Consider the following 20,514-nt stretch of genomic DNA (forward strand, 5'->3'; position numbering starts at 1 on the left):
TTCATGGGGTCTGGAGTCAATGTTGAGAACTCCGAGAGCAACTCCCTCCCGACTGCATACCACTGTGCCGCCACCTCTTCTGGGCCTGTCCTGCGGGTGGGACAGGACGTACCCAGGGATGTTGATGGTGGTGTCTGGGACGTTACCTGTAAGATATGATTCCATGTGGATGACTATGTCAGAATGTTGCTTGACTAGTCTGTGAGACAGTTCTCCCAATTTTTGCACTAGTCACCAGATATTAGTAAGGAGGACTTTGCAGGGTTGACAGGGCTGAGATTGCCATTGTCATTTCCAGTGCCCAGGTCGATGTCGAGTGGTGCATCCAGTTCCATTCTATTTTTGTGACTTGTGAGAACTGAGTGGCTTGCTAGGCCATTTCAGAGGGCATTTAAGAGTCAACCACATTGCTTTGGCTCTGGAGTCATAGTCATGTGTAGCCAGAACACATAAGGACGACAGATTTCCTTCCCTAAAAGGCATTAGTGAATCAGATGGGTTTTTACAACAATCGACAATTTTATTGAATTAAGTTTCCACCATCTGCTGTGGTGGAATTAGAACCGAGGTCCTCAGAGCATTACCCTGGGTCCCTGGATTACCAGTCCAGCGACAATACCACTACGCCATCGCCTCCCCCTAACTGTGTAGATGCCAGTGTTGTAGCTGTACTAGAACAACTTGGCTATGGATGCAACAAGTTCTGGAGCACAATTCTTCAGTACTATTGCCGTAACATTGTCAGGGCCCATAGCCTTTGCAGAATCTAGTGCCTTCAGCCTTTTCTTGATATCACATGGAGTGAATTGAATTGGCTGAAGACTGGCATCTGTGATGATGGGGACCCCCGGAGGAGGCTGAGATGGATCATCCATTTGGCACTTTTGGCTGAAGATTGTTGCAAATGCTTCAGTCTTATCTTTTGCCCTGATGTGCTGGGCACTCCTATCATTGAGGATGGGGATATTTGTGGAGCCTTCTCCTCCAGTGAGTTGTTTAATTGTCCACCACCATTCATGGCTGGATGTGGCAGGGTTGCAGAGCTTAGATCTGATTCATTGGTTGTGGGATCGCTTAGCTCTGTCTATTGCATGCTGCCTACACTTTTTGGCACACAAATAGTCCTGAGTTGTAGCGTCACCAGGATGACACCTCATTTTTAGATATGCCAGATGCTGCTCCTGACATGCTACTGAGCCACTCTTGGTGATGGACATTGATGTCCCCCACCCAGAGTACATTCTGCGCCCTTGCCACCCTCAGTGCTTCCTCCAAGTGGTGTTCAACATGGAGGAGCACTGATTCATCAGCTGAGGAAGAGGTGGGGGGTGCGGTAGTGGTAATCAGTAGGAGGTTTCCTTGCCTCTGTTTGACCTGATGCCATGAAGTTTCATGGGGTCCTGAGTCGATGTTGAGGACTCCCAGGGAAATTCCCACCCGACTGTATACCACTGAGCCAACCTCTGCTGGGTCTGTCCTGCCGGTGGGACAGCACATACCCAGGGATGGTGATGGTGGAGCCTGGGACATTATCTGTAAGGTATGATCCTTATGAGTATGACTGTCAGGCTGTTGCTTGACTAGTCTGTGAGACAGCTCTCCCAATTTTGACACTAGCCCCCAGATGTTAGAAAGGAGGACTTTGCAGGGGCATTATTGTTTCCGGTGCCTAAGTTGATGCCGAGTGGTCCATCTGGTTTCATTCTTGATTGACCTTGTGGTGGTTTGATACAACTGGGTGGCTTGCTAGGCCATTTCAGAGGGACATTGCTGTTTTTCTGGAGTCACATGTAAGCCAGACCAGGCAAGGATGGCAGATTTCCTTCCTTAAAGGGCATTAGTAACCAGATGGGTTTTTATGACAATCAACAATGGTTTCATGGTCATCATTAGGCTTTTAATTCCAGATTTTTATTTAATTCAAATTTCACCATCTATGATGAGATTCGAATCCAGGTACCCAGAGCATTACCTGGTAACAATACCAATACGCCATCGACTCCCATCCAGAAAAGTAAATGTCAGCACTTTGGCCATTTGATCAGAGCTGAAAAGCTACAAAGATTTCTTCTAGAGGACAAAGTGGAGGGCAACAGAAAGAGGGGTCGAGCTAGACATAGTTGGATGACAGATGTCACAGAGCGGTTGCAGACCAGTTACAGTGGATGTGTGAGGATGGTGCAAGACAGGCCAGCCTGATCCAATATGACAGCAGATCTCCTGGCAGGAGTAGCTACAAGCAGCAGCAGCTAACAAATTGATTACACACTTTATGGGAAAAGAACAAAAAAGCTAGCTCATTAGCATCTTAATTCTGTATCGTACTCAGAGCCCTATTTTCACTGGTGTGAATTCATGATTCTTTAAAACACCATATTTTAAGGTAACTACCTTTTTAAATCCTGTTTGTGACAGCATTGTCAAAAGATCCTGAAATGTGACAATAGTATTTGCCTGATATAGGAAAATTGCAAATTAATTGATTATTCATGTCTTTATATGCTAATACTATAAATAGTAGATAGCATAATCTGAGGCGTGCTAAATTGTGGAAAGTTTTGGCCTGTGGCTTTTGTTCAGTAGAAATTGGTTTGAGGCTGTTAACCTCTCTTAGGATGTATGCAGCCTGCAGCGAAAAAACTTTCATCTCTCGTTCTGAGTTAGATTCAAAGCTGGCTCTTTGAGATAAGATGATAATATGCCTCAACCGGTGTACCATTTAACATCCAATTTTTCTGTAGTTTTAAAGCCTGACTGCTATGCTATTATTTACATTGTACTTCTTCACTTTGGCTACCCCGTGCAAGTGTCACGTGTTCCCACTTCATATATTGCAGACCAAAACTTCCTCTATTCTGCTTCAACAACACCAACTTGTATTTATATGGTATCTTCAATGAAAAAAAAGGTCACTGCATACTCTGCTGAGGGGCAAGATAAAAAAGGATTGATAATGGAACAAATGCCCTGCAGTGAAATAAAGTTTGGGAGGGGGTTGGTGGGGGCGGGGGCCAGAAGGCTTTGGAACATGGGGTTTTGAGAAAATTTTTAAAGTTAGATAAACAGGTGAAGGTGTTCAGAGAATGAGTTTTTTATTCATTCGTTGGATGTGGGCATCACTGGCTGGACCAGCATTTATTGCCCATTACTAATTGACCTTGAGAAGGTGGTGGTGGTGAGTAGCCTTCTAGAACCTCTGCAGTCCATGTGGTGTAAGCACACCCACAGTGCTATTAGAAAGGGCGTGCCAGGATTTTAACCCAGTGACAGTGAAGGAACAGGGGTATATTCCCAAGTCAGGATAGTGAGTGGCTTGGAGGAGAACATCCAGGTGGTGGTTTTCCCATGTGTCTGCTGTCCTTGTCCTTCTAGATGGTAGTGGTCATGAGTTTGGAAGGTACTGTCTAAAGAGGCCTGGTGAGTTCCTGCAGTGCATCTTGTAGGCGGTACACACTGCTGCTACTGTGTCGGTGGATGTAATCCATCCAGACAGGACTTTTTATTGTCTTTGAGTTTGTTTAGTTTATTCAATACATCCTTTTTAAAATTTTAAATGCACTTATCTCATTGCTCATCTTATCATTTAATGTCATTTCTGCCTGTTCTATTTCTGGTAAATACCAAAGCAAAAGAATGATTTAATAATTCTGCCGTATCTCTATTGCTACCTGTGGCATTATCCTGTCTATTCCTTAATGGTCCTATTCCCATTACAGTCTTCCTTGTCTTATTGATATGCTGTAAAATATTTTACAGCTTTGTTTTATGTTCCTTGATAGTTTAATTTCACAGTTTCTCTTTGTCTTCCTAATTGTTAATTGTATTCTTTCTTATCCTGCACTCCTTTGTTGCCTATGTACTTACTGTCTCTTTCCTAACCCTCCATTTTTCCCTCATGTCTTTTTTCATCCATGGATCCTCACTAGTGTTTAGTTTGTTATTTCCTTTTAGCAGAATATATTTTTCCTGCACTCTGTCAGTGTAGTTTAAATCCCCCATGATTATTTTTCTATATTTTATACTCAGTTCCTTAATTTGTCTGTATATTTCTTCCACCACTTTCACCATAAGGTTGTCCGTGGGCTATACTATTAGCCTGATGGATCTTTTTATCATTTATATCTATCCATAAGAAGTCTAGTTTTGTCTTGCTGATAGCTGTCCCTTTTTCTATTGCCATTATGTTATTCCTAATAAACATAGCTACTCCACCTCCCAGTCCTGATTTTTCTGCAGCTGTATCACAGTAATCCCTACTGTGTCTGGTTCCTCCCAACACACGATTGCCTCCAGGTCCCCTGTTTTATTATGGGCACTGTATGCATTGCTGTAGACATCTTAACTAATTTTTAATAGGATTTCCTCACTTTATGTTTAACCACTTGAATCGAGAGAGATAAGAGTTGCAACTAAAAGTCAAGAGTTGGAAGAGTGTGGACTGTAAGAGGTTGTAAAGATTGGTTGTGGTGAAGCAAATGGAGGAATCTGAAGATGAAGATTTTAATTTAAAATATTGAGGGACTGAGAGCTACTAATTCATCGAGGATAACAAGAAGGGCGAAGTTCAGGATGGCATACAGGCAGCTGAATTTTGGGGAATTGGAGTTTGATTGGTGAGGACATGAAGGATATTGGGGGAAAAAGCTCCTTGGTGCAGTAAGGTTCTAAATGATTTTCATTCCATTGATACCCTTGCCCTCCAAGATGATAATTTCACTTGGCAACCTTACAACTTTGTCATCCATTCTGAGATGATTTAAACCATTGTTCTCTGAGCTAAAAGACAGGTGTCCTAAAACTTTGCATCATCCAATAATGAAAGTTTTATCAATTGTGGATAATGTCACTAGTCAGCAGTCAAATGTGGCAAGATGAATAGATATCACAACAATGCCAGGTAGCTTTTTAAAAATAATATTATCTCCTTTTTTGATAATATCTTATTATCACCTTTGTTTCTAAAGAAAGAAAAAAAAAAGGCTAAGAATGAAGAAAACTAGTCTCTGGATGTTTCTACCCATTTTGGTTTGCTTCCTTACTGGAATTGGACTCTGGGTTGTGTAAGTTCACCTTGCTAATTTTTTTCTTTTTATTATATAAATCGCATTTTTTGAAAAAATAGGTAATGATTTCAGTTGAAGTGAATTTTTGTCTTTTCTGATCTTTCACTTTCTTTGGGGAGGTAGAAGATGTTATTGACTCTTTTCATTTTGCCTCGATATTTGACTTTACAAGCAGTCATTTTTCCAGCACTGAACAGCAAACCTTCAACATGGTGATCAGGAAACACACATTCATTGTAAGATGGAAGTACTCTGGTGTAGGGGAAGAAATTGATATCCAAGGCTCAAACCTCAACCTGCATTTGTCCCTTTCAAGTAAGGGGGTCTAAGACCTGTTTGAGGTCACCTGTGAGATTGACTTATCCTGAGGCAGCCAACATTGACACTGGCTGCACTCAGGGCAACCAAATCTACCTAATAGATTCTTGAGGGGACTGCTGCATGCCCATTAATGTGGAGTCGAGAGGGCTCCTTACCCCACCTTAACACCTTAAAACCATACGGACTGCTGTCGACCACAGCTTCCCCATCCTGGTTTAGTTACTCTTCCCACCCATTCTCCCCATTGTGACCTCTACCACCTCTTCTCCACCTCCCAATTGCAAGCTCACCGCATCCCCCCCACACCCTTCCTCCAAATTACATCTGTCACCTCCCCCCATCTGGCTTCACCTCTCCCCAAATCAGACCTCTGCCCTTCCCTACTAGTAATCTTCCCTGATCAATACCCAGCCTTCACAATCTCCCCCATTTTGTTTAAGGACTTAGCCGAGGGCTCTCGCTACCACCCTAGCAGGCCAATCCTTGAGTCTTTTTGGTGATAATGAGGCTTGAGACCTAATACTGGGTTATCATTGAGCCCATACATTCAGGCACAGGGTTTGATCCCTTTGTCCCCTGCGCACCCATTTTTAGGTGGGATCAAAATTCTGGGGCTTCAGCTGTATTGCAGTAGATCAAGATGAATGAATGTTCCAGTATGCCTCTGAGTATACCAACTGGAATTAAAATCATGTATGTATTAAATCCAACCAATACATTGTTAATTTTTAGTTAGTGACATATCTACAGTTACCTTTCCATGTTTTAATTCTAATTAAGTATTTATGAAGTCATACCTTAAATCTGATGAGTTTGTTTTTGCTAACTTGGTTAATGATACCATGACATCTGACACGAATTCCTGAGTTGCTTTCTCTTGTTCCTGCACTAGTTTAGACTGAGTTGTGATTCCACATCTTTAGCAAGAATCCTGTACTTTAGGAGTGCAGGGCACTAACTATTGGATTGATCTTGAGACAAACCCCTTCTACTCACAGGAAAGAATGAAAAGAAGCAAGACAACAAAAAAGCTTGTATTTATATAGCATCTTTAATACAGTGGTTCTCAAAGTATGGTCTGCAGGCAGGTTCAAAATACAAGCCACTGAAGCTGGTATTCTGCAAGAAAAGTTTGGGAGACTTTTGGCTCCACGTATGGTTCGATGATCTTGGACTTGCTGATGCAGCTCTGAATGCTGTCATTCCCACTTGCAAGATTGATTTTCAACACTTGTGGGGCTGGATACAAAGAAGAGGAACTGGCTGAACGTAGAACCTGACATGAGACTGAAGCTCTCTAGCTTGAAACCAGACATCGCCTCAATGGTGCATCATCAAAAGCTGCACCATTCTTCCCATTAATCTTGATGAGTTTTTTGTGGTGGTAAACAAAAGTGGGTGGGGTAGGAAAGGCAGGTGGTCTTTTGGCCACTTAAGTTGTCCAGGGATGAAAGTGTTTGAGAACCGCTGCTTTACTGTAGTAAAATGTCCTAAGGCACTTCTAAGGAGCTTTTGTTTTATAAACAAAATGTGACATAGAGCTACAAAATGTAATATTTGGACAGCTGGCCGAAGAGGTAAGTTTTGAGGAGTGTCTTAAAGGAAGAAAGATAGGTGGGAGAGGTTAAGTAAGGGAAGTCCAGAACTTAGGGTCTAGGCAGATGAAGGCATAGCAACTAATCTTGGAGCAGTTAAAATTGAGATGCTTAAGAGGCCAAAATTAGGTAAACGCAGACATCTGGAAGGATTGTGAGGCTGGGGCAGATTAAAGAGATAGGGAAGAGCAAGGCCAGGGAAGTGTTTCAAAACAAATATGAGAATTTGAGGCATTTCTTAACCCGAACCCAATATAGGTCAGCATGCCCAGGGGTGATAGGTGAATAAGACTTGCTGCAAGTAAGGATGTGGGCAGCAGAGTTTTGGTTGACCTTAAGTTTACAGGGGGTAGAACGTGGGAGACCAGCCAGGAGTGTATTGGAATAGTGAAGTGTCAAGGTAACAAAGGCATGGATAAGGGTTTCAGCAGCAATTGAGCTGACGCAGGGAAAGAGTTGGGCGATGTTATGGAGCTAGGAATAGATGGCCTTGGTGATTGATGTCTCCAGTCTTTCAGAAGGCTGACCAGATTTATTTTACAGACAGTATGTGAATATATAGTGTGAAAGCGTAGCATAACAACCATATAGGGCTGTAAATTGGCTTATCCTGATTTATTTGGGTACAAATTTGTAGTATTTTTAATCTTTGAAAGATACTTGAGAGTTAGCACTATCTTATCAATCTGCCAGGATTGAGTGCAGCCAATATGGTGGGATGTTGAGTTTAACTGGCAGTTAAGACAAGATATAACATATAACAGGATATAACTAGTTATACAGAAAAAACATACGATCATGACAAGTAGCATGTACCAGTCCAGGTCAAGCAGGACAGCTGACATGCATGAACAGCTCTGCCGCCTTCCACTTGTTGTCTTGGTGCGCAAGTTTTCTCGACTTCTTGAACCCTTCAGGAGTGTTTCAGTGGAGTGTCCCTTATGAGTTCTTTTCCACCGCCTACTGCACTGAGCATTCCCAAATCTCTTACTTGATACCATTTTTAGGGTGGACACTTGGATTGACGTGGCCTTTTTGCCCCATAGAAATTTACTTTATTTCAAAATACCCTATATAACGTACCTTGGGTTGAAAATCCCGCCTTTAATGTTATTCACCTACCATTAGCTTCTTGAGCTTTCACATGTACCCTCTGGTCTTGATCAATCAATCTTACCTCATTGTTTCCTTATTGCATCTCAAGCTGTTCTCCGTGACCAGTTTCATTCTCCAAGTAACATTCCATCCCCGGCATCAAACTAACTCCCAAAAGTTTCATTATTTGTATCTATTCTGCTATCTGTTATTTCTGTCTAAGGCTGTTCATTATGGCCATCCCGTCCAGCTGTTTTTATTTCTTATCAGGCTGTTGAACCATGGTGTTGTTTACTAAAATAACTTCTATTCTACTTCAACACATTAAAGAATACATGTTCTTCAGCAAGCAACTTAATTAGGCAAAATTAAATGAAAAGCCTAGCACAGCTTTGTAGTATAGTTGTTTGTTTTAAGTATCTACCAGTTTCTTTCCCACACTTGGAAGAGGCCTTAACGTTCAAGGGCCCCATTTCAGGATAGCCATCATTACGAAAGAATAATGATCAGGGCAATCCCTTGACCAATCAGGGTCAAGCTGCCTGGTTTAAATTTTAAACAATGCTGGCAGTTAACTGTCAGTCACCATCAACTGGTGCATTCTCCATGGCAACGCCTCTACTAATCAGAGTACACTTGCCAACCAATCAGCACTGTCTTCTCATAAATATGAATTGTTGTTTTCCCCCTTATATTGGTATCCTTGCGAAGTGTCCTGGTGAGTGGACATGTCTCTTTTTTTCAACAATAATGATCTCACTAGCCTTGCTTCTATGGAAATGAAACCTTGAACATTTTGCAGTAAAACAAAACTTACAGCACTAACCTATTCCTCCACCTATCTGAAGCTGATTGTATATGCATATATATCCCAACCATCCCCCGTATATACATATATAGGCCCAACCATCTCCGGCTGCTTCATCAATGACATTCCCTCCATCATAAGGTCAGAAGTAGGGATGTTCCCTGATGATTGTACAATATTCAGCACCATTTGCGACTCCTCAGATACTGAAACAATCCTTGACTTTACACAGCAAAACCTGGACAAAAATCGGGCTTGGGCTGATAAGTAGCAAGTAACACCTGCGCCACACAAGTACCAGGCAATGACCCAACAGGAGAGAATCTAGCCAACTCCTCTTGACATTCAATGGTATTACCATTGCTGAATCCCCCACCATCAACATCCTGGGGGTTACCATTGACCAGAAAATGAATTGGACCAGCCTTATAATACTTTGGCTACAAGAGCAGGTCAGAGGTTGGGAATTCTGCAGCAAGTAACTCACCTCCTGACTCCCCAAAGCCTGTCCACCATCTACAAGGCAAAAGCCAGGAGTGTGATGGAATACTCTTGCCTGGATGAGTGCAGTTCCAACAACACTCAAGAATCTCGACACCATCCAGGACAGAGTATCCCACTTGATTGGCACCCCATTCACCACCCTAAACATTCACTTCCTCCACCACCGACGCACATTGGAGGCAGTGTGTACCATCTACAAGATGCACTGCAGCAACTCACCCAAGGCTCCTCCAACAGCACCTTCCAAACCCATGACCTCTACCATCTAGAAGGACAAAGGCAGCAGACACATGGGAACACCACCAACTGCCAGTTCCTCTCCTTGCCACACACCACCCTGACTTGGAACTACATTGCTGTTCCTTCATTATCACTGGATCAAAATCCTGGAACACTCTGCCTCACAGCACTATGGTTGTACTTACATCACATGGACTGCACCAATTCAAGAAGGTGGCTCACCACCACCTTCTCAAGGGCAAATAGGGATAGGCACTAATTGCTGGCTTAGCCAGCGATGCCCACATCCCTTGAAAGAATAAAAAAATTGGCATATAGCCGATTTCTAACACCTGACTACTTTCATTTTATAGACAGAATGTGAATGTGTCGAATAACGACTATAACATAGGGCTATAAATTGGCTTACCCTGATTTTTGGGCACAACAGGTGTCATGATTTATGATCTGCCCACGCAGGTTCCATTGGAGGTGGGCAGCATATAAATTTGGTACCATTACTTCATTACCATGATTGTAGTGTGAGGTTGAGCCTTTATTCTGTTGCTGGCTGCCATTGTGCTCCACTGGAGGCTGGGCAGCATTGTGCTAATAGTGCATGCTGCAGCCATCTTGTTCCTTTGAAAGAGAAGCTACAATGAATAATATTTCTGCAATTTAAAGCATGGAAAACTGAACACCAGGGCAGATGGAGGGTATCAAAGTGACAGACGCAGCACTGGAGGCACTACTAGTGAAAGTAGGCAGGAGGAAAATGCATCTTCAGCTGACATCACCTACCCACCACATCACCACATCTCCCTCTGCCCAATGTGCCACACCTCCATCACTCACCTCGCAGCACTCACTGGCAATCTAGACTTGCGTCTAACATTCAGATACACCAGCTTGCCCAAACCGACCGAAGCCCTCAGCCTCTCACCCACATCTCACTGACTCCACATACATCCAACTATGCAGTCACATCACCCAACACAGTACAATACCATTAGTGAAATTCTGCCCTCTCTCTTGCAGAACAAGGTGATGCACAATAGGCTGGGAGCAGAGCAGTACCGGTGGAAGAGAAGTGGTTCCTTATGGAGGAGTTGGTTCTCTGCACTATGGGACTGGCTGCGACAGAGTCTGTGTCATCCAGCATCGCTGAGAACATTGAGGATGACAGATGGTATGTTCCTGCCTCATGCATCTCTACTCCCAGCTCACTCTTATCCTGCTGTTTGACATAATATGCAAGCTGCAGATGGTGTGACCATGAACCTCTTTCTCCCCACCCCACCCCTCCTTCCCTCACACCAACCGTCTTCTCATTTCCTGCTTTCAGGTACCTAAGAATTGCTGCCTGCTCAGTCACAGCAGCCCATGGGTGAAGAGAGAGAGAGAGCAACAGCACAGCACTGATGAACAGATTCTGTCACTTGTTCTGGCACTGGCAGCCACCAGCTCAGCTACTGGCACTGCGTATACCTTAGAGGTTTCTCTGGAGGTGGAATCGGTACATGGTGAATCACAGGGCATGAATGGGCTGCAGCCAAGCCAGGGATTAAGAATGGGTCATTTGGCAGCTCACTGGATTGTAAAGTTCCAGGCAAATTTTGCTGCGGAAGACTCAAGTCAGGACCATGATGGAGCGGCATACAGGCGAATGTTGGTGGGAATACACACTGAGATTCTGGGTACACTGGCTGGCCTGCCCAGACAGCCTCCTGTCCCTGTCAAGGAGCATGGAGCAGTCCGGCTCCAAATTGCCAGAGGGCATCATGCAGAGCTTGCCCTCTCCATAGCCTCTGCTCCATCTCCCTGCCTACTGCAGACCCAGAGACACTGCCACTTTTGGCAGGTCATTGATCCTCTGCCCTCCCCGTGACGATGCAGCAACACTATCTAGCAAATCCAGGAATTCACCACAACACCTCCAAAAACACTCCAGAGTACTTCCAGACACTTTGCGATAACAGACATTATTGAAAATCACCTTACCTGCAGGTTGTTTTTCTGGCCCTTTTAATAACACTGATGCAGAGTACATTTTGCAGCTCAGCACTTGCTCTTTGTGGAATGATGTGTGACTTTGTTGCCTCGATCTGCATGGTCCAAATTAGGTAATCCAGCATTGTCACCTGGTGGGGCTCTGCAATATCAGGATAGCGTCCCATCACTTCTAGTGCATGCAGGGGACACTCATCCAGGCAACCTTCTCAAGAGGTTGTATCAAACGAACAAACAAACAAAAGAATTAGGAGCAGGAGTAGGCTATTCAGCCCCTCGAGCCTGCTCTGCCATTTGATAACGGCTGACCTGATTGTGGCCCCGACTCAACTTTCCCATCCATCCCCACACCCTTTGACTTCCTTGGCAATCAAGAATATATCTAACGCGGCTTTAAAAATATTCAGTGATGCTTCCTGTACTACTGTCTGGAGAAGAGATTTCAACAGACTAACAACTCTGAGAGAAACAAATTCTCCAAATCTCTATCTTAAATTGGAGAGCCCTTATTTTTAAACTGTTTCCCCTAGTTCTAGTTTCACTCATAAGGCGAAACATCCTCTCGGCATCCACCCTAGCAGGCTCCCTCAGGATCTTACATGTTTCAATAAGATCATCTCTCACTCTTCTAAACTCCAATGGATACAGGCCCAACCCCTACCTTTCTTCATAAGATACCTCTTCATTCCAGGCATCAGTCAAGTGAACGTTCCTTGAACTGATTCTAATGCAAATATATCTTTCCTTAAGTAAGGAGACCAGAGCTGTGCATAGGACTCCAGATTGATCTTACCAACACCCTGTACAACTAGAAGAACATCCCTACTTTTGTATTCCACCCTCCTTGCAATAAACAACAACATTCCATTTTCCTTCCTAATTACTTGCTGTACCTGCATACTAACGTTGTGATTCATGTACCAGGACACCCAGATCCCTCTGTGCTGCAGAGTTCTGCAATCTCTCTCCATTTAAATAAAATGCTGTTTTTCTATTCTTCCTACCAAAATAGACGTTCATATTTTCCCACATTATACTCCATCTGCAAATTTTTTGCCCAGTCACTTTGGTCCCTTCATCCAAGTCTTGACGTAGATTGTAAATAATTGAGGCCAGCATTGATCCCCGTGGCACTCCACTAGTTACAGCTTGCTAACCTGAAAATGACCCAAATATCCCTACTCTCTGCTTCCTGTTAGCAGGAGTTGTTGGCGGCACAATGTGCACCTACAAGACGATGCAATGCTCTCATAGTGTTGCCCATAATCTCTGATCCACACAGTCTTGCTCCTGTATTGAACGTAATCCTACTATCTTGTAGGATGTGATTCTTGCATTTATATTTGGCAGTAATATTCCACCTAGTAGATAATTTGATCAAATGTTTAGACACTTTTAAGAAGGTCTATAAGATGTAGGAGCAGAAGTAAGCCATTGGGCCCATCAAGTCTTCTCTGCCATTCAATGAGATCATGGCTGATCTGATAATCCTCAACTCCACTTTCCTGCCTTTTCCCCATAACCCTTGATTCCCTTACTGATTAAAAACCTGTCTATCTCAGCCTTGAGTATACTTAACGACCCAGCCTATATAGCCCTCTGCGGCAAAGAATTCTACAGATTCACTACCCTCTGAAAGAAGAACTTCCTCCTCATTTCCACCTTAAATGGACGACCCCTTTAAACGGACAGACTCTGAGATTATGTCCTCTAGTCCTAGACTCTCCCACAAGGGGAAACAACCTCTTAGCATCTACCTGTCAAGCCCAAAAATGGCATTTATCATCACTCCCATCTCACCGATCTGAAAATCTCACTTTTCACCACTGCCTTAGTCAGTAGGTTATGCCAAATAGAAATAAATATGGATCATTCTAAAAACTGATTTGAACCTAGCTGTCCATGGGCAGATATGCCCTGATCACATGTCTACAGTTTGCCGTTCTCCACGTTCAATTAAGCGATTCAAAAAGACATGTCCAGTGTTTTACCTTGGATTATTTGAGGTTCAGTTATTTTAAGAGGTCATGGTGCTTAACAATGCAGTGGTATATAAATGTTCTGGAGGCAAAGTGCCAATAAAATGCTGTTTATTATGGAGCTTTGGATTTTTTATGCTGGTAGGACCAAAGACACCCACCAGTGTAGGCAGTTACTTATTTTGTATGCTAACAAAACATGAGGTGAACCCATTACCAAACTGTATAGCTAAATGAGTTTTACAATGTTTGTTACATCAGATCTCCTAGGTAAGATAAATGGCACCTCATTGGACAATATGACTTGATTCTATATGTAAGATAGTTACATGCAACACATTCATTCTTTTATGAAGCATTGCTGTGTTGATTCTGGCAGCTTAAGACCTCAATCTCTTTGGTACATTTGTGCTTCAGGCTGGCCTCATAATTAAATCTTTAGGTTAGTTACCAAGCTACATTTTTCTAAATCGATGGTCCAATTCATTTTAATATAATGGGTGAACAAAGAGGAAAAATGTTGAATTATCTGTCTTCAGTATTAAAGTATAATCTGTAGTATCCTAAATTTTGTTCAACAACAGTTCATTGTCCGCAACATTCTTGACATATCTTTTAGTATAGAAAATGTCCCAAGGCACCTTAAAGAGTAAGAAAATAAAAGGATCATACAACGAAACATGGTGTGAGAGGTGACAAAAAGTTTGATTAATTTTAAGAAAGCTTTGAGAAGGAGTGACTGAGCTGAGGTGTTTAAGGACAGGATTACAGAGAATCAGGCCAAGACAGCTTTGTCACCAGCAGTGTGAATGAGGAAGGTAAGGAGGTGCAATAAGCTAGGGTCAGAAGACTGATATGTGCAACAGGGCATGTAAGGTTTAAAGAGTTTTCAGGGATAGCGTAGGGATCTGAAGATGAAGATTTTAACCTGTGTGTTGGAGACACTCTATGTAAGTGAGAAGGAGTGTGATTGGTGAACAGGATATAGTGGGATTGATTGTCAGTGGCTGATTTGTTTTTTGAACAAGTTGGAGTTTTTGCATAGTGAGACTGTGAGAAAGCTGTTGAAAAGATCAAGACCAGACTATAAAGACAGGGGCAGTGGCAGATTGCATGTTTAATTTATGTTAGTTCTGGTTTGATTGTTACAGTAAAAGTGAGCTCTTATCCATCAGTTTCTTCCATTGGAGCCGTTTGGGAAGTTTGGTTGTTTCATGTTATTGGGGTGGAATCGTCCCAGTTTTGCACTAAGTGCGGTAGCGGGTGGGTAAAATGATGTTTTACCCGCCGGCCACAATGGTAGCTTTTCACGCCATATCATACCAAACCCGCTGCATTATTTATGCATTCCCGGGAAACATGTCGTACCCATGGCAGGTGGGCTGTCATTCGCCCGCCACACCATCACCTCGCCATTTCATCATGCCGGGCGAATATTTAAAGTCTAGCCATGCACACACATCTCAGTGCTTCCAACCCAGGACTACTGCAGGGAAAATGTCCACGAAAGGCAAAAAGACTGCAGCCCCCAGGTTTAATGATGCATCACTGGAATGCCATTTGGACACTGTGGAGGCCCGCCATAATGTCCTCTACCCTGGCTCTGGCTGCAGGACAGGCAGCAGCATCACCAATTCAGCAGTGCAGGTGGTGGCAGCGGTGGTCAGTGCCAATGCTGCACAGAAGAGGTTGGCCGTCCAATGCAGATAGAGGATGAATGATCTCATCTGTGCAGCCAGGGCATGGCAGCCATCTCATCACTCTAAACTCACACCTCAAGTCCATCACACATTCACTGGCATCTCAATCACTGCCAGCTCAAGGGACATCACCACCCATTCTCACACACATACCCTCACATGTCCATCTGGCCTCATCTCCTCTCGAGACTGCCTCATCAGCCCTCACCATCTTGAGGCCACTTGCACAGATCAACATGTGCCCCCACACACACCCTGGGATACCCTCCTTCCCCAGTACAGCTCTCATCCTGCAGCCTCATCCCTTGCCTGAGGCCACTTCTCCCCCTTCCCCAAGCAAGACTTTGCCCTGCAGCCTTTGAAAAGCTACCCACACACGGCTGATCTGGTAGGGAGAGACCTACCCGTGAGCCCCCATAAAAGTGATGTGGTGCTATCTGTGAAGCCTGGCGCTGATGACTGCGAGTGCTGACTGAAGCAAGGTAGGCAAACAAACCTTGAAGTCCCGAGCAAAGTGCAGCCTGCCCGGTGCACTTCACTTATGTGTTGTTGTGAAACACGTCGGCGTGTTTATCTGCCGACGTGGGCATACAATCCTGCGGGCTGGTCTTATAATGATATGCAGATGTATTACAATGAGGTTCACGACGTCCGATGGTGGGAAACGCAGCCTGCCATTGGCGGGCTGAGCGTATGATTGCAAACTGGTTTCACGCCATCGTAAAACCGATCGTGCCATATTGTCTACTCATGCCTTCAACATGCCCGACGCCGGCGTGCACGGAAAATCCTGGCCTTGGTTTCTATTGGGATTGTAATAGTGTTTAATTAGGGGAAATTTTGTGCTGATGGCCTCAGTCAGTTGAACTGAGGCTGCTCAAACTTAGTTCATGAAGAACCCTTGTAGTTGTCAGGGAGCAGCCTTCCATCCCATCAATCTGAGCTGGCTTTAAACCCACATTCCAAAGTCCAAGACTAATTTTTAACTCGTTGCACCACCCAGTTCCTAAAACAGTAAGTTATTTATTGGGTAGCTATTATTTTTAAGTTTTGAAATGTTATATTTGGGGTATTTTTTGAATGTCTGTTAAATAATTGTTTATTTTAAACAGGTACATATTTGCAGTTCAGGGCAAAAGAATATGTAGGCTTGCTTTTCCAGAAGGGTGAGAAACTTTATTTTGATTTCATAAAAGTTTAATATTTATGTCTGAATATGGACTTGGAATTGTACTTGTACCTTACTTAAGTAAGATAAAGCCTAGAACAGGTATGAACAACTAAGAGAGCTGCCAGAATTCTCATATATTATTTTAAAGTTATGGATCTCCTGTTTATTTCTTGTATTCTGACCTGATTTTTTCATAGTTTTGAAATGGTTGATAGTGAATACTAGCTTCATGGCACCTTATTGTAGAGAATTTATTTAAAAGAGATGAACTTTAACAATGTTTAGGTTGCCAGTTTCACTTTAAAGTCATTCATCACATTACTCTCCAGCCTGCCTGCCCAGTAGTACATGTTTACTGTCAACAATTCAAAACTATGGAAAAACTGGGAAGCATTTTGGAGTTAAAACCCCAGTAAAAGTTACGAATGTACATTGAACACTTCTATCAAGTCTTCTGTCAGGCTTCTGTAAGGAAAACAACCCCAGCTTCTCCAGTCTATCTATGTAACTGAAGTCTCTCACCCCTGGAACAGTTCTCATAAGCCTTCTTTTATGCATCTCCTCTAAAGACTTCACATGCTTCCTGAAGTGAATTGCTCAGAATTGGGCTCAAAATTCAGGCTGAGGCTAAATTAGACGAATTTTTGATTGACAAGAGAGTCGAGGGGTAAGAGGACAGACAGGAGAGGGAGATAAAGCCATAATCTGATAGGCCATAATCTTATTGAATGGCAAGCAGGCTCAATGGACCGAATGGCCTACTCCTGCTCCTATTTCTTATGACAGTGTTTTATAAAGGTTCATCATAACTTCCTGCTTTTGTATATTAAGCCTCTATTTATAGAGCCCAGGGCCACATTCTCAACCTGCGCTGCTACCTTCAATGATTTTTTTTAAAAATTTGTTCATTGGATGCAGGCATCACTGGCTAGGACTGCATTCATTGCTAATTCCTAATTGAGAAGGTGGAGGTGGGATTCCTTCTTGAACCACTAGAGTCCATGAGGTGTAGGTATACCCACATCGCTGTTAGGAAGGGGATCCAGGATTTTGACCCACGAACAGTGATACATTTCCATGTCAGAATGGTGTGTGGCTTGGAGGGGAACTTGCAGGTGGTGATGTTTCCATACATCTACTGCCCTTGTCCTTCAAGGTGGTAGAGGTCGCAGGTTTGGAACGTACTGTCGAAGGATCCTCGGTGGGTTCGTGCAGTGCATCTTGTAGATGGTACACACTGATGCCACTATGCGTTGGTGGTGGAGGATGTTGGAGCTGGCGGATGGGCTGCCATTCAAGCTGGATGCTTTGTCCTAGATGATGTCGGGCTTGTTGAGTGTTGATGGTGCTGCACTCATCCAGACAAGTCGAGAGTATTCCAACACACTTGAGCCTTGTAGATGGTGGTCAGGCTTTGAGAAATCAGTAGGTGAGCTACTCGTCGCAGAATTCCCAGCCTCTGGCCTGTTCTTGTAGTCACAGTATTTATACGGCTAGTCCAGTTCAGTTTTTGGTCAATGATAACCCCAGGATGTTGATAGTGGGGGTTTCAGTGATGATAATGCTATTGAATGTCATGGGGAGATGGTTGGATTCTCTCTTGTTGGAGATGGTCATTGCCTGGCACTTCTGTAACGCGAATGTTACTTGTCACTTATTGGCCCAAGCTTGAATGTTGTCCGGATCTTGCTACGTATGGACATGGACTGCTTCAGTATCTGAGGAATTGCAAATGCTGCTGAACATTGTGTAATCATTAGCGAACATCTCCACTTTTGACCATGTGATGGAGGGATGATCATTGATGAAGCAGCTGAAGATGGTTAGGCCTAGGACACTACCCTAGGGAACTCCTGCAGTGATGTCTTGGGATTGAGATGATTGACCTTCAACAACCACAATCATCTTCCTTTGTGCGAGGTATGACTCCAACCTTTTGGAGTGTTTTGCTCTTGATTCCCATTGACTCCAGTTTTGCTAGGGCTCCTTGATGCTACACTCGATCAAATATGGCCTTGGTGTTAAGAGCAGTCACTCTCACCTCACCTCTGGAGTTCAGCTCTTTTGTCCATGTTTGAAAGAAGGCTGTAATGAGGTCAGGAACTGAATGGCCCTGGTGGAACCCAAACTGAGCTTCAGTGAGCCAGTTATTTCTGAGTAAGTGCTGCTTGATTGTACGTTCAACCCCTTCCATTACTTTGCTGATGATCGAGAGTAGACTGGTGGGGCAGTATTTGGCTGGGTTGGATTTGTCCTGGTTTTTTTTTTTGGACAGGTATGCCTATGTTCCTATAGAAGTCTTTTGGATTCACTTTTATAATACCTTCCAAGTCCCTTTCACACGATCTCTTTGTTTCTTTTTTTCTTCCCCTCTAAACTTTCTATATTCAGCCTGGATCTCATTTGTATTATCAAACTGGCATCTGTCATACCCTAAACAAAAACAAAATTACCTGGAAAAACTCAGCAGGTCTGGCAGCATCGGCGGAGAAGAAAAGAGTTGACGTTTCGAGTCCTCACGACCCTTCTTTTGTTTTTGTTTTGGATTTCCAGCATCCGCAGTAGTTTTTTGTTTTTATCTCTGTCATACCCTCACTTTTTCTGCTTCATCTTATTCTCTATCTGTTTTGTCACCCAGAGAGCTCTGGCTTTGTTTGTCCAACCTTTTTCCCTTATGGGAATGTTTCTTGACTGTACCCAAATTATCTCCTATTTAAAGGCAACCCATTGTTCCATTACCATTTTGCTTGCCAATCTTTGATTATAATTTAGAACGAAAACAAAAATACCTGGAAAAACTCAGCAGGTCTGACAGCATCTGCGGAGAGGGATACAGTTGACGTTTCGAGTCCGTATGACCCTTCATCAGAACTGTTCTGATGAAGGGTCATATGGACTCGAAACGTCAACTGTATCCCTCTCCGCAGATGCTGTCAGACCTGAGTTTTTCCAGGTATTTTTGTTTTTGTTCTAGATTTCCAGCATCCGCAGTATTTTGCTTTTATTTTGATTATTATTTACCTGGGCCAGGTCTATTCTCACCTCCTTGTAACTGACCCTTCCCAAATTAGTTATTTTTACTCTAAACTCTCTGTCCTTTTCTGTAGCCAACCTAAACTTTACGATGCTATGATCACTGCCCCCTAAATGTTCCCCTACTGACACTTGATCCATTTGACCCATCTCATTCTCCAGAATCAAATCTGGCAATGCTGCCTTTCTCGTTGGACTTGAAACGTACTGATCAAGAAAATCCTCCTGAATACATTTAAGAAACTCTTCCCCCTCTCTGCCTTTTGCATTATTACCATCCCAGTCTATAATAAAGATCATTAAGATCAGAACTTGAATGTTGCTGAAAAGAGAGACATGTTGCTAAAGCTTTTCATCTTGCACTCATCAGGCCAAATTCAAGATGCCATATTTTGAACAATCACAACAATTTATACCACAGGGGAAAAGGGGTGCTGATTGGTTAGCAAGTCAACTCTCATTAACTGAGGTGTTACCTTGGAGAAAGCAATACGGAACTATAGGCTCCACATGGTTCTGGGTAATTTAAAAAAGGTTCAAGGCTGGAACATATTCCATTTTTTTGCATTTCAGTGCCAGTACAATGCTAGGTACCCAGGCTGTACGTCCCAATAAATGGTTGATTGAATCAAACGGCGTGTTCCACTGGCTGTTCATAATAGGCAAAGTACTCACTGTACTCAACCAGCCCATGCCTGCCAAATCCAAAACAAAATGCCTACTGTTAAATGTATTGCCACAATTGCTCAGCACTTGCTGAACAACCTGAGCGCGCTAACAGCTATGCTAACAATCAATTTAAGATGATCAATCAAGCTCGTAGCATGGCTCATTTACACTTAGTAGAAGTGATATACATTCAAACGCTGGGGACCTGTTCTCTGCAATTGTTTCCACTAGTTGGTGGCTCATAGAATATACGCCCAGCAGTGTAATGGTAGCTCTATTGTTTCTCAGCTCTACCCAAAATAGATTCTGTTCTTGACCCCTCTAGGACATCCTCTCTCCCCAGCACT

The sequence above is a fragment of the Cetorhinus maximus genome, chromosome 1 (assembly GCF_964194155.1).
Source record: "Cetorhinus maximus chromosome 1, sCetMax3.hap1.1, whole genome shotgun sequence".
In the NCBI taxonomy this organism is placed as follows: domain Eukaryota; kingdom Metazoa; phylum Chordata; class Chondrichthyes; order Lamniformes; family Cetorhinidae; genus Cetorhinus; species Cetorhinus maximus.